A 15,585-nucleotide genomic window follows, 5' to 3' on the forward strand; every position below is an offset into this window, starting at 1 on the left:
TAAACATTCCCATCTTGTAAGGTTTTTGAGCATTGTCAGACATAAGTTAACATCTGTAGTATAATGCTTAATAATGGTAACTGCTTTTGACAGGTGCTTGACAAATGTTTTTATTATTTGCTGAACTCTATCTCATCAACCACAATCCCCTTCGGTCTACAGAAGACTATGAACCACCAGACATTCCCCAACTTCCTGCTCCTTCCCCTTCCCCATATTATTTTCATCCCAACTCCTTTCCTTTAGTCCGAGAGGACCCCCTCGTGCTCAAGGTCAGTCCTTTCCCCTTGACCTGGTGCCTCCCAGGTCTTCCCCTCGTTATTTCCACTCCCAGTCCTAGATCTAAGATCTAATTTAAATGTGCTAAGAAAAATGAAACCAGTCAACGCCTGTGTGGGATCATAGACCAGATACCTACAATGCACTGAGTAACACACTCCCAACTAGTGGGGAATTACAATAAATGAAGTTCGTCCCAAGGCACTGAAAATCGGTAAAAGCACAAGGACTTGGAGGCTGCTAAGGGCGCAGCAGTCGTGGGTCACTGACCAGTAAGCAGTGAGTACCTCCTGTGTGCCAGGCACTGTACTGACACCACGCACGCTGCAGTGATTGTGCCTAGCCCCTGGCCTCAAGGAGCCCCCGGTCCTCTGGAAAAGTTTGGGAGACTAAAACAATCCTGTTCTCCAAATCCAAGAAAGGAAGACAAGTCATTCTTTAGTTTTAGCCCCAAGATGGAACAGATAACCACGAAATTTGCCTGAAGCCCACCCCATTCTATGACAGCCTTGCAATCCCCAGCTCAGAAAGTCAAGCAGCCAGTAACAGCCCTACTCCAATAGGCACATGTCTCTGGCTGGGAGTCGGCCAGTCCCAGAACCTTCTGCTTCTGAAAGTCCCCTGACCCCAGGACTCCATGCTTTTCAGGACCCTACAAAGATCAGTTCTTGCTTGATTTGAAGAGGCCAGCTCTGCGAAGAACAGTAATGAATTCAGCCTCTTGTTTGACCTCTTCGACAAAGGTAACCATGGTGGGTGAGGTATCCTAGGCGAGCAGAAGCAAGGAGAAGGGTCTTTCAAGAGAGTCATCCTGAAACAGGTAGCATGAAAGTTCAATGACATTGGACATGCAGGAGCTGGCCAGGGCAATAGCAGGGAACAGGGCATCCACGGCTGCTGCAAGCGCTGCCAGTGAGCACCTGCAGCATACCAGACCTCCTCCGGGAGTTGTGCCGGTGGTCTCTGGAACACACCCCCCCCCCCAGAAGCTCCAGAGAAAAGCAAGGTGAAGCTCAGGGTGGTGGGAATTTGCCCAAAGCCACCCAGGCAGCACTCAACTGGCTGTGACTGCATGTTCCAAAGCAACAGCTGTTCTGTAAAAGCCGCTGCCCCTCCCCTCTGCACAGAGACACAGATCAAAGACCAAGGATGCACAGCCCCCAGCCCAGTCAGTTGCAGACTCCGCAGGAGGCGCCTGGCAGAGATCTGAAGAGGAGCAATCAAAGGCACTACACTGCTCCCGCCGCCCCCGCGCTGGGTGTGAGAAACGCTCCACACAGATAAAACATAGCTCAAAAGACGCAGGCAGCTGCAGCCTGCGCCCGCCGAGAGTGCGGTTTTATGTGGAAGTCTAGCCGAGAGATAGGCATCAGGACGGGGATGCTGGCGGAGGGGGAGGGAAACAGGCCACACAGATGGACAGAGACAGGGATGAAGGCGACCTGACCAGCCCCTGACCACTCCACCCCAGGTCTCCTCCCCTCAAAGCAGGATGACAGCCCAGTGGTCACAAAGATGAAGCCAGGCAGTCTAGGTTCAAAGGTCGAGCTTGCTTTTCAAATTAGACGACTTTTTCATGCAGTTGCTGTCTCAGCTTCCTCATCTGGAAAATGGGTGTGACTGTCACTTGTATGCAAATAAGTTAACAGAGAAAATGCTTAGGCCACTACCTGGTAATTACTAGCTCTTACTCATTCTGCGACTCTCGTGGCAGTCCTGCCAGGCTCTACCTCCCTCCCTCCTGCAGATGAAGGAACTGAGCCAGCTTTATGCAGATATCTGAGGTCATGAGCCTGATGTCATCCTCCTGATGCTTCTGTTCACTCTATATGATCTGGAATAAAATTTGTAACATGAAAATCTTCATCCGAGTCCAACTGAGGGCTGGGTACCAAGATGATGACTTTCTTGCTTTGTTCCTGAAATGTGAAAGGTTAATTTCTCTCCCAAAAGTATGGTGCTCCCTGTTGGTGCTCTTGCTTTGGGGTATAATGCACATTCTTACCCTGCCCACTGAGAAACCCGGTGCTGAGGCTGAGGCCCAGAGACATTAGGGGATCTACCCAAAGCCACACAGCCAGAACAGGTCTGAGCTGGGTCTGAAGTCCCCCAAGCCCACTGCCACCTCTGCCATTTTCAAGCTGTGTGAATCAGAACAGCTGATCGCATGACCAGGGCCTGGGGCCTGATCAGCCAGGCAGGTGGACGATGCCTGGGGCACAACCACCCAGAGGAGCTGGGTGTAAGCCCAGGGCTGTGGCCGCTGCAGGACCTTCCTGCCCACTGCTGACAAGGAATGGCGTGGCCGGGGCCACTTGTTTCAGTCAGTAACATCAAGAGGTAGAGTAAGAAGGCAGTGTCACTACAGCCCCCACGGTCAAGTGCTGCCAGGCACCTGACACCCCTTGGGAGCCAGGAATCCTGTCCCCATTTTACAGACAAGGAAGCAGAGTCCTCCTACCTGGCTCAGACCACGTCCCTCCTAGACCTGTGCTGTCCAGGACAGTGGCCACCAGCCACACATGGCCATTGAGCTCTTAGAACACGTCTTGTCCAAACTGAGAACGTGTTTAAAAGTGACATACACACAGGTCTCAAAGCCTTAGAACAACCAAAAAAGAATGTAAAATGCCTCAACATATTTACATTGATCACATGCCGATATGATAATATTTTGGATATATGGGGTTAACTGAGATGCATTATTAAATTTAATTTCACCTGTTTCTTTTTACTCTTTTTAAATATGGCCACTAGCAAGTTTCCAGTGACATCAGTGGTTTGCATTGTATTTCTACTGGACAAGGCTGGTCAAGATGCTGTCCCAGTCACCCGTTTCTCCAGAACTCCAGAGATAGAAAAGACCACTTCCGCAAAAGCTGAATCCAATTCTCCATAGTGGACCTGAGGAAACTGAGGCCCACAGAGGGAGAGTGACTTGTCTGAGGCAAGAGGCTGGTGCAGAGGGAACTGCACAGTCCACAAGACTGTTTGAGGTTGGCTGCTGTTCTGGGATGCCATCCAGGGATGGCATGTGAGGATGCAGGATTGCTGGCTCAACCAAGCCACAAAACCTGTTGGCAATCAGGGCAGCTGAAAACACAACCCTTCACCTCTGCAGAGTTGGTTCTCACCAGAGTTCAGGGAGTACAGACAGGAGCTCCAGTCCACAGGACATGTGAGGCCACCGGGCATCAGTCAGCTGCAGTGGCCAAGAGGCTTGGCCTCTTGTGCAGCTGACCCATGGCCACACAGCAGGTCTGAGTCCCCACCACGTGTGGTAACTTACACATCGTCTGCATTACCACAGATTTATGGCAAAAATTATCCTCTCTCTCAGCTCCATTTAAAGTCATTTGGAGCTCGCTCCCGTCCCCGATTATAAATCTAATTGCACATTCCAAACAGACAAGCGCTCATTAAGCTTTAATTATGCACATGTTGTTTTCAACAAACATTTTCATTTGGCCGCTGTGAGAGAGAATGGTTCCAAGGGGGCTGCAGATGCTGCCTGTGGCTGGAAGGAGCTGGGAGAAGTGGGTCAGGGTGTGGTCGGAGGGGGTGACCAAGTGCTGGGCCAGGGCGCCATCAGATGTGCCACATGACTTTGATGCTCGACCACCAGGCTTCAGGTGCAGGCGACAGCAAGTGTGTGTTCTCAGCTGGTCCCACCAGCACCTGTGCCCAGAACCCGGTCTAAGCTGGCATTGATGGGCCTCTGTGCAGTGGGGAGGGACGATAGGGACCTTCCTTTGCCAGGAGCTGGTTTCTTCAAAGCCTCTGGACTTTGTCCCTGCCCCCGGCCACCCTCCACAGCTGGAGCAGCTTGGTCCAGCACAATCATCCACTCCCACTTGTTCACTCATTTATTCCACAATTACTAACTGAGCACGTATCTCATCAGGCAGTGAAGGGCCAGTGTCTGTCTGGTTCTCCCCAGGTCACTCCCCCTCAAGCCCCATCCCCTCCCTCACCCGGGGAAAAGTCTAAGTCCTTGGCCGTAGCATCAGAAAGCTTGAGAATGTGCCTCCTGCCCCCCTGGCCGCAGGCTGGCCTGAGGCCGCACTCACATCCCTCTGCTGCATCCCTGGACTTTCCTACATGGAGGGGTGTGCCCACAACCCCCATCCCCCCAGGCCTCTGCAGCTCTGGGTCTCCTCCCGAGCCTCACTTCTCTCTCCTCTCCCCCGCTGCCCCCTCCAGGAAGACAGCCCTGGTTCCCTCTCCCAGCCCAGCCCCCTCTGCGGGGGCATCAGCAGAAGCATTTATTTGACCACAAATGCTGTAAACCACCGCCAGCTACAGGCCTCCTACCGCAACCTGCCAGTTCCTCTCCACAGCGTCGCCTCCCCCAGGGGCGGAGCGGAGAGGACCTTGCACTGTGGTGTGGTCCTGACTGAGGCCTTCGTCTCTCTGCGCCTCAGCCTCTTTGATCCACGGAGGGGCTGAGTGGATGGGAAACTCTGGGCCCCTGGCAGCTTAGTCCATTTTAAGTTCATGGTTTGTCCAGGGGCTAGACCTTCCTCTTCCCACCCCAAGAGAGGCCCTGAGGCCACCAACTGGACTTCAAGGGTTCAGCCAGGACCCTCTGATCCTCCCAAAAGGGAACGCACCATGGCATCTCTATGCCACACAAAGTGGGGCACACCCGGAGATCAGCAGGCCCCAAAGTCACTCCTCAAAGATCTTTTGGAAAAACAAGCGAAATAAATGTATATTAAAGTGGACATCAAGATGCACTCAGCACCTAGCGGTGTCCATGGCTTCAGGACAGGGCCCCTGGGACAGTCTTGAGAGACAAGTGGGATGTCTGAAGCCCCAGAGGGGAGCGAGGGAGGCAGGGCTGTGCTGGGCAGGGGGCTAACCGAACTGTGATGCAGTCACACCAGAGGCTCTGCCCGTCCCCAGGCAAGTTCAGAAAGGGGGAGGGGCAAAGATGGCCCCCATCCGAGTGGGGGCCGCAGTCCTCCAAAGTGGCCAGCCAGGGTCCAGGCTGCCCCAGGGGAAGGGGATGGATGCCCGTGGCCAAGGCCCCCTCCTCCCAACACAGGCAATACCCAGAGACAGACCCAGCTGGGAGGTGGCAGCAGCCAACACTCGAGGCTGATAGAACGAGCATCTCAATCCAGAAGGGGTCTAGGTGACTTTCAATGACTCCTTCGTTCGCTTTAATTAATTTTGGGGGGCACTGAGCTCGCGCTTACGTGAAGTCAGGCCCCCTTCCCATCCACGTACACATTTTAACTCATGTCATCCTCACAACAATTTTAGGAGGTAAGTTACTTCTAGCAAGGCCCCCATTTCACAGATGAGGAAACTGAGGTGGAGCGAGGTGAAGCAGCTGGCCCAAGGCCATGCAGCCAGTAGGTAGGTGCTGGGCCAGAGCTCAAAGCCGGGAAGTTCGATCCAGAGCCCGGGTTCCGGCCAGCAGGCACGCGGCTCCTGCAGGTCACAGCTGGCACACAGACCCTCCTCCCCGAGGCTGAGCCTCGGCCCAGAGCCTCCAGTGCCCGGCACTGCCAGTATTTGCGCTTGACAATTATCTATCATCCGGGCGGCTGGGAATAAATCCCAAAATTGATTCTTGCCAAAGACAACTAACGAAAAGCCACACGAGTGTGCGAGTGTACGTCGGGTGGGTCTGTGGCGTGGGGGGAGCGGGTGTGACTGAGACAATGAGCAGCAGATGAATTCGGAAGATATTTTCTCCCCGGCACTACAAAACAAGCCCTCAATCATGCCACAAAAGGCTTGCATTGTTGGAAGGGAAATATGTCAACGACAGCGTTCAATCGTGGGGCGGTTAAGAAAAAAGGAGAAGAGAAAAAAATCTTTTGAAATTGTAATTTGACCTAGAAAGATTTTCTAGGTCACCTGAACTTGGCACTTAGGCATCTAACCCCAACCCTAACACAAACGAAGTACCATGTTCACTTCCTTCTGTCAGTACCAGGTAACACAGGAAATGATATTTGTAAACCCCGCTGCTATGCTTTAAGTGCTGTACTGAAATCAGCCCTGGGACTCGGGAGTTGAGAGAAGCCTGGAGCTGGGGCTGCGGAGGCCCACAGACCTACGTTCACAGCCCAGGCTCTGCGTGGCCAGGCAGGGAGCTCACCTGGTTCTCAGACTCCTCTGCTGCAGGATGGAATGGACCTGGGGGATTCTGTGTGCCCCCTGGCAGCGTGCAGGCACCCCGAAGTGCCATCCACCCAGCAGCCTATCCTTGACTATGGAGCCCCTAAATCCCAGGTCTGAGTTCTCCCTGGGGACCCTGCAGCACAGGAGTCAGGAAGGAATGGGCGAGGGGAGGGGCTCGTTCCTTGCCAGGACTTCACTGCCCAGAAGGCAGCAAATTGCCCTCCCAGGCATGGTGCATACCAATGAGTTCTAATTCATCTTCACTATGGGGCCACTAGGTTTTAGATAAATCATGGGGCCTCAGGGTTGATAGGACTTCAGAGACTCTCATTATCCCATTGGGGTAACTGAGGCCAGGGCTGGTAGATGGTCCTTAGTTATTGGCAACGGCAGGCTGAGGCTAGCTCCACTGCATTACTGAGTCTCCTGAGCCTGTGCCTCCAGAAGGGATCAGAGTCAGCCCAATTCCTGTCCAAGCCCAAGAACATGGGGAGCAGCCCTGTTTTCCCTATGCTCTGAACTGAGCACCTAATGTGCTCAGCCAGTGCCAGGATCTGCAGGTACTGGGGTCATAGAACCAATCCCAGCAAGCTCAGGATCCACAGAGAGCAGAGGCACCAACACCAATGACAGTGGGGGTGACAGGCACTCGTGGAGGTAGGCCAGGTGACAGCAGCCGGTGCACACCTGTCAGCTAGAGAGACCAGAGTGACCAAAGGCTGGGCAGGGGAGGGTGAGAAAGCTGGGTGCGTATGTACAGAGGTACCTACCAGTCACTGGGGTGGGCTATTGTGTAGAGGAATCAGCTATCATTCAAGCAACAGGTTGAGTGTCTGAAGCAACAATCCTGAATGAAGAGGAACCAAGGGTGCCCAGTTTGACCAGAGAGTAAAACATCCTGCGAAGCAGCAACTAGTCATTATAGTGGAGTGATGGTGGTGTCAAAGGCAACAAGGCAGTGAAACAGAAGAGAAAGAAGTAGACCCAGCACTGCAGGAAGGAAGCATTCCAGTCAAGGAGAGCACTTACCATGCGTGACATGCCTAGTGTACAGTATTTCACTGCGTCTTTGCAACGAGACTTTATGAGCCCATTTTACAGAAAAGCTCCACTTAAGCAACATGCCCAAGGGTCACACAGTTAGAAAGCAGCAAAGCCAGAATCTTAACCCTGCAAAGCTCACACTCAGAACAACTTTCTATTTTGTCTCTCCTTCTGGAAACAAAGATACCATGATCAATTATGTTATAAAATGGGGATTACGGGGTTACCCAGTTCCTACTTAGGAACACTGAGCTAGAGACCCAGCATAAGCCACCCACCAAAATGTACAGATTAAAGAGTTAAGTATAAAAAGTCGTGGTAGAGGGAAATATCAGAAAACAGAACAGAATGTTTATCAGATTTGCAGCAGTGGGATAACTTCCTCAGTCCTTGAAGCAATCACGGAGGGAGGGAGATTGACAGATTCAAATATATACGCATTAATATCTTCTGTAGAGGGAAGCGTAATAGAAGCAAAATGAAAAGGACATCAGACTAAGAAAATATCAGCACCAACTAGGAGGCAGCTAATATATACGATGTAGAAATGGTTCAGTCAAATTAAAGAGAAAGTAAGACACCGCTAGACATAAAGACGGGATGCAAACAGGAAAGTCACACAAGAGACAATATACCGAGAAACAAATCCATAGGGAAAAATGCACACTTGATTCAAGATCAGGAGAGAAATGTGCAAGAAACACATCTACTGTAACGACACTGGGTATTGCATGCCAGTGTTTCCAGCCCACTGGCAGGAAGCATGGCAGCCACCCCCAGGGAGAGAGCTGGCAGAAGCAGGTTGGGAAGAACCCCAGACTGCTACCTGCTACCTCTGGGGTCACTGCCTTCCCACAGGGGCCATTTGTCACAAGTACACCCAGCTGGATGATAGCAGTGGGGAGGGATGTCGACTTTGCCTTCCTGATGTTTAGAGAGGGGACAGGACCATTTTTATGCCTTCTCCCCTCACCTGGCTAATTCTGCTCATCCTGCTTGGAAGCCATCTCCCCTGGGAAGCCTTTCCATGTGGTTCTTCTCTAGGATCCCATGAATTCTGGCTCCCAGTACACTTATCACCCATATTGTGATTCCAGGGCTACACTGCAGAGTTGAGATGGAACCCTGGAATATGCAATGCATTTTAGAATCGGGCCCCTGGTTTCAGGGTGGAGAAGGGATTGGGGAAGGTGTCTAGGAAGCCAGGCAGAAGTTGGGGTGATGATGTGGAGTCAAGATCAAGAAACAGGACTCTGAGCAGAGCTTGGGCAGGGAAGGAACATTCAATAAAGCAATAAGAAGTAAAACAGTATGGCAGTGAAAAGGTGATTCAAAGTAGAAATTTATATTGAATGCTAGAAAAGGGAGTGGGGTGGGAGTCAGAATAAAAACCACGCAGTCCCCAGTGTGTTTTCCAAAATACGGAACTGAGAGTCTCTGAGATGAATGAAAGTTGCCAAGAGCAGGGGAGTCAGAAAGGGGGTGACTCACGCCATATGCAAACCATAGCTTCCTCTGCTTGGTCACAAGCTTCCTTCTGATTGCTTTTTTCTGATGATTCATGAGAAAAAAATTTCCCTTTTTAAATTCAAAACAGAAATGCTTGAGCACCTGGGCTCACCCTACCCAAGTTTTAACCTCTGCCCCTGAACTAACAAAACCCAACAAAACCCCAGGTGACTGCAAAGACCTGGTTACTGACAAACTGAGAGGAAGCAAAAGGTTTTCATGTCTGGGACAGTTGTTGGTGTGGAGGGGGCGAAGACCCTGCTAGCCAAGGAGGCCCTTCAGGGGCAGTTCACACACATGGGGCCACCCCTTAACCAGAATCCACAGGGCTTCTGAATTTGCTTAGATTTCAGCAAAATAAGATTATGTAGTAGCTCAGTGGGGGTTGGGGCAAACATATTCCTGCTTCTCCAACAAATGCTAAAGCTTGTTACACAAACAGTGAAAATCTTAAGAGCAGTGTCAGGTCAGTTGGGTTGGGTTTGGGGGCCAAAGGAGTCTGCAGCATTTTTACAAAACACCTTTTTGATTGCAGAGGTGTTAGAACTGAATCAAGCACCAGTCACCTGAGGTGTTGGGAAGCTGTCTCTCTGTGTGCCCTTGAACAGAGAAAAGTGAGGCTCAGAAAGATAAACTGCCCAGGTATCAAAGCTATAAAGTGACTGAGCTGGGATTCGAACCCAGAGCTGATGGCTTTCCACACGCACTTGTGGATTCACCAGGCTGCTCAGTGCCAGGCAGAGCATTCAGCATTGCAGGGAATGGATCTGGGAGTAGGTCAAGACCTGTGCAACAGCAATTAGCTGCTCCTCCTCAGGTGAATGCTGCAAGGTCTTTGCCTCCTCAGGCAGGTTCAAAAGGATGGGGCCAGCCTTGCGGCCTGGAGCTCCCTGCACCCTCCATAGACCTCAGGGTTCATTGGGGAGGGTAGGTGACATCAAGCAAACACACAAAAGTGCTACAATTGTGAAAAATGCTGTGATGCAAACTGTAGAAGATGGAGAGAAACAGACTTGAAAAGATCTCCCTAAAGGTGACACTTAAACTGGGGGAGCCCTAAAGAAGGAACCAGCCATGCAATAAATAGGGGTGGGAGGGCTTCAGGCAGAGAGTAGCAAATGCAAGGTCCGTGGGGTCAGCAAGCAGAGCGTCCTCAGTTGGGGGAGCACAAAACACACAGAGGTAAGGGGGTGAGGTCAGAGAACGTGGCTTGGATTTCATCCCAAGTGGGAAGTCTTGGAGAGCTTTTGCTGGAGTAGCATGCTCTGATTTATATTTTAGAAGATGACTCACCTGCTATTTGGAGGATGGATTCCGCGAGAATCCATTCTGAGCCTCAGTGTTGTCATCTATATAACGGGTTCTCCTCTCCCCAATGGGTTCACCCTTGTGAGAAGCTCAGTCAAGGGTGTTTGGCAATTAGTTATTCTTGAATGATGGAAAAACAAAGACTGGGTTTCCTCACTTGATCACAAGCCAGCAGAACCCAGCTCTTAATCCTCCATAAGTCTCTTACCTATTCAAAATCTTTCCAAGGCTCCCCACTGTCCTCAGGATGAAGACCCACCTCTTTGGTCCCCAGGTGCTGCGAGATGTGGTGCCTGCTGGTTCCCCAGCACCAGCCCTCCCCATCGCCTGGATCTCTACTCTCCTGCTAGCTGAGCATGTTCCTCCCAGAACATTCCAACATCCTTTGCCCAGTTCACATCTCCTTAACACAGGCATTACTATCCATCTCCTCTCCTGCCTGTAACCATTTGATGAACAGGTACCTACCCGGGTCAGCCCTGTCCCAACAATGAGAGGCTCAAGAAGTGTCTGAGGGCAATTGTGTGCGTTGGCGGGCATAGAAATGTGTACATGAGACAAGAGTCCAGATGAATCCAGCCTGACCCTCTTGTGATGGCCGGGTTGGTTCTTATCCCCTCTCTCACGTGTCCATTTTCTACAGGAATATTTACCGAGCACCTGCCGGGTGCCTGGCACTATTCCTGTCCCTTGAGAGATAGCAGTGACCAAAGTTCTCTGAAGTCTCCCTCTTGCAGTGGAGGCAGTAAACAAACATCAAATATAGTTAACAAGTCATTTACATGGTATATTAAAAGGTTCTAAGAACTACAGGAAGAAAGTCTAGCTGGTGAGATGAATCAGAAGGCAGGACAGAGGGTATGCAAGTTTACACAGCACGGTCAAGGTCAGCCTCGTGGAGAAAATGACAGTTGGGCAAAGACTGGCAGGAGTTGAGGGAGTGGGCCAGGCGGGCATGGGGCATGTGGGGGACAACAGCCGGTGCAAAGGCCCTAAGGAGGGGGTAGGGACCAGCCTGGTGGGCAGAGCAAGCGAGGGTGAGGGGGAGGCGAGGTCAAGGCATGGGGGGTGGAGCAGACCCCGCAGATGGCACTGAGATTACCCCTCCCAGAAAGAGGAAGCCAGCACTTTTTGTGCAGCCTTATCTGATGCTGTGGTCAGAGGAACCAGCGAGGGCAGGCCTGAGGGCTGCAGAGCTGCACACATCCGAGGAACCTCAGTGAGGCCTCAGAGCAGCTGACATCCGCTGGGCCTGTGGCTTCTTCCTGCGGCTTCTGCATCTCAGGTTGCCCCCGACGGCTGCTATTTTTGCTCCTGTTTGGGGTTTATGCGAGGCTCCTTTGTACACAGTACCGGGGGCCACTAAACCTGGTCCCTCTTTGGATTTGCTTGGCTCAGAGCAAAAGGAAGAGATATTTAAATGTTCAGCAGGCAGAAAAGAAGAGGAAATTTGTTACAGGTGTCATCATGTCAATCTTTACGATTCTCCAGGCTCACAGAGGCTAGGGGGGTTGTCTAAGCCAAATCCAAGCCTAGGCTGAGGATTCTAATCCAGTCTGTTTATAGAGCAGTGGCATGCTGCCCTCCGCCTGCAGTGCACCCACCCCTACTTATTGCATGGCTGGTTCCATCTTCAGGGCTCCCCCAGCCTAAGTGTCACCTCTAGGGGGACTTTTTCAAGTCTGTTTCTCTCCATCTTCTGCCTCTGCACTGTTTATATAGCAGATCTGAAGGTCCTTAATTTGCAAGGAGTTCTTTGCATTGATGCTTAAATCAATGCCTCCCAAGCAGATATTCGGTGCTCTCCAGCCTTCCAGAGGCATGAGGATAAAACTGCACCATACATGGCTCAGTCCCCCAGGGCATCACAGCAGTGACGGAAGGACTATGATGGGGTAGGTACAGGCAAGGGGCCCTTGGTCCAGACTATTGGGGGTGAAGTAAGGGAGCAATCAGAGAAGGCTTCTGGAAAGCAGTGGTGCCCCAATTCTATCTGCAAGAATAAACACTAGTTGCGGGGCGTGGTGGGGGGTGCAGGGGGGAAGGAATATTCTGGATAAAAGGGAATCAAAACAAAATCAAAATTTTGATCACCTAGGCACAGTGGAGGAGAGATTTTAGGAAGCCAAAAAGCAGCGATTTCATCTGAGAAGGAGACAAAAGCTAGCTTGCTGGTTGCAAAAAAAATGAGACAAATAAAAAAGAGCCCCAGACCCCAGTGGGCATCTGAAGGATACTGGAACAGAGCTGGGGGCTTGGAACAGAGCTGGGGGCTAGAGGGACCCTCCAACCAAAGGTTTTCAGCAGGGCGAGGACATGTAAATGGGTTCACAGAGATCCCGCTGGCTGCAGTGAGGAGAACAAACTCTAAGAGGAAAGGTGGAGGCAGGGAGGCCTGGGCAGAGGCTGTGGTCACCAGGGTGACAGATAATACTGAAATGGGCAGATGTAGTTGTACCCCCAAAAGTGCAGCCAGCAGCACTTGCGGGTGGGCCAGCTGCAAGGAGTGATGCAGAGAGGGGTCAGGATGACTTGCACCAGAGAGTAATCATCATGGTATTCACCTAGATGGAATGATGGGGTGCGACAATCAGGGGTGGATGCATATGAATCAAAAAAAGCACCTTTTAGAGTCACTGTCTCCATCCAGATGAATGCCCTGGGAGCAAAGCAAAGCTGTCTTTCCATGGACCGCCCCCATCCTAAGGGGCTGTCTTACCATGGGCTCAATGGCTCTGCACAGCAAGTAGGACCTGGAAAAGGTAAGTCATGTGGCCTAAAGTCTCACAGGTAGAAATCAGAAGGACAAAGCCTGCAAACCCAGGCACCCCCACCCCGATTCTCATTCCAACGACCAACACCCAACAGAGCTCTGGTGCCCCCCTTGAGAAATGGTGCCCCCCTTGGTCCCCAGGGTCCGGAAGAAACTGGAGAAGCTGCTCCACATCTGTGCTATTTCAGGGCTTCATTTACAATTGTTGACACACGTGAATATTTGCCAGGCCTCCTGGTTGCACAGAGAGGGGGACTCCTCGGTCCCCAAGGTGCTCCCAGCAGGGAGTCACAGAGGCACCCCCAGATGCCTCCTCAGGAAACGCCACATCCCTGCCTCTGCTCCCCATTTTATTAATTACTGGTTTGTGAACACACCAGGCAGCAGGGGGGAGAGAGCCGTTAGGGGCAGCACTGATCACGGAAAGGCAATTAATTTCAAACATGAACCTCATCCTCTCCGGAGGTTCCACACACAGCCCTGACTTCCAACATGGAGTAGAACAGAGGCTGGGGGGTCCAACCCGAATTACCGTCCTGAGGTAACCAGAGACCCCAAGAGCCCAAATCACAAAGCAATTACATAGCAGGCTACATATGTGTAACTCCAGTTTCCCACTTCCTGGGCTTCTCTGTTCTTTCCATAAATACTCTCTGGGTGCCTGCTGGGTGCCAGCAGTACCCTGGGCCCCAATCAAAGGCCCCCCAGGACCCTCATCCCCAGGAAGAAGAGCATTTTTATCTCCAATTGTACCAACAACATGCTTCATGAATCTTGCCCCATTTACTCCTCCTTGCAATCTGCTATTTTGCAGGCAAGGCAGCTGGCTCAGAGGGGTAAGGTGATCCGCCTGAGGTCACACAGCAAGCAAGAACAGAGGCAGGGGTCAGTCAACTCTAAATCCTGGGTTCAACTTCTGTTCTCCAGGCAGGGGGGTGGCATTCCTCTAGCCTTACCCTCTCTTCCAAGACCACTCCCTCCTCCTTCCCCCCCAGCCTGGGGCACTTAGCAAACACTGGCAAGCGGTCTCCCCAGGCCCCACTCACACAATGCTGGTGATTGGAAGTCAATAAACTGTTCAGGAGGTTTAAAAATAAAAGAGACAATTGCTTCAAGATGCCACTGAGTCCCTGTAATCAACTCCTCTCCCAGCCAAGAGACCATGGAAGTGACCAGAAACAGAGAAAATTGTAGCAGCCAGTGCTGTGAAGCAGACTGTGGCCCCGCATTTCAGCTCCCGGAGAAAAGAATGGGAAAAGAGCCTCTACCCATAAGACCAGGGGGGAGCTCCCCACATCTTGTATATACACCTCCTCGTGCTCGTGCATGTGTGCGTGCACACACACACACACACACACACACAGAGTTCTCTTTCCAGTCTGAGCTGCATGTTCTAGGTTCATGCAACATACACAGAAGTGCTACCACATACTAAGCAAAGTGTGTGTGTGTGTGTGTGTGTGTGCATCTACACCCACAATCATCACAACAAAGAGAAGTATCAGTGTCCCCATTTCACGGACGAGGAGCCTGAGACTTAGAAGGCTGTGTCTCAGATGGCAAACTGAGATTTAAAGCCAGTACCTGACCCAGAGCCTGGCACACAGCAGGCGCTCCACAGCTACTCCTGAATGGCTGGCTGACTGGCTCCGCGCCTTCCCTGCAGACCCGGGGCCTGTGGCCTCCTGCTTACTTCAGAGAAAGTGGAGATCACACAGGAGCACAAGTACCTGTTTCTTGGTCTTTCTTCATTCACTTGGGATATCCCAAGCAGGAAAGCAGGCAAGGGTGGCTTCCATTTCTGTGACACAGGTACAGGGAGCCAGTGTTAATCAGAGCATCTCCCAGCTGGTTGGGTGCAGCCCTGTCCACTGCAACCAGCCCCACCCCCACCACAGCCAACTCCCAGTGCAGAGGCAATCTCCCCAGGGATGGCTGGGAAATGCCATTAATACTAGGTTTCTGCACCCAAGTCTCTGTTGCCTATTATGTATGTCTGCGTTTGCCCTGAAGTCCCTGACTATGTCCCTCCTCGTGCTTTGCTGTCCTTTTTTCTACTGAAGGATGGCCACTGGAGAGCCCAGTTGGCTGTTTTTTCAATATTCTTATTTGACAAAAAAAAAGGTGGCTTTCACCCAGTTTGGAGAGGAATTTTTATTGATTCCCAAACCCTAAATTCCAAAGGAAGGAGTAGTGCAAACTTTGTTCCTGATGACGTCCCCCGCTACTCCTCACCCTCCTTTATTGAAAGGCTCTTCCCACTCCTCATCCCAGGTAATTTCCATGCTCCTACCATGCCACGGGCTTTTCCTATCAACGTTTCTGGTCTGAGTCAGGCAGGTCCCCCCCCCAGCCCCCCGCACCTGGCCAAGCCCACTGCAGGGTGGACAGATGAATGGACAGATGAATGAATGGATAAATGAATGAATGAATGAACAAATGCTTTCCGAACACCCTGGGCACCTATGATATTCTGAGCACCAAGACTCTGTGCTTCCTAGTCCTACTTCCAGAATTCCTTCTCTTCTTTC

The 15,585-nt window shown here is 51.5% G+C and overlaps 1 protein-coding gene across 3 annotated transcripts in view; it reads right to left on the reverse strand.

Annotated features, from left to right (window-relative positions):
- TOX2 (TOX high mobility group box family member 2) overlaps positions 1-15,585 on the reverse strand; it is a gene marked incomplete at both ends in the record, with an annotated part of 97,180 nt that overhangs the window by 56,051 nt on the left and 25,544 nt on the right. The gene's annotated exons all lie outside the window — the stretch shown is intronic.

Source organism: Talpa europaea, assembly GCF_964194135.1.
Source record: "Talpa europaea genome assembly, chromosome: 11".
In the NCBI taxonomy this organism is placed as follows: domain Eukaryota; kingdom Metazoa; phylum Chordata; class Mammalia; order Eulipotyphla; family Talpidae; genus Talpa; species Talpa europaea.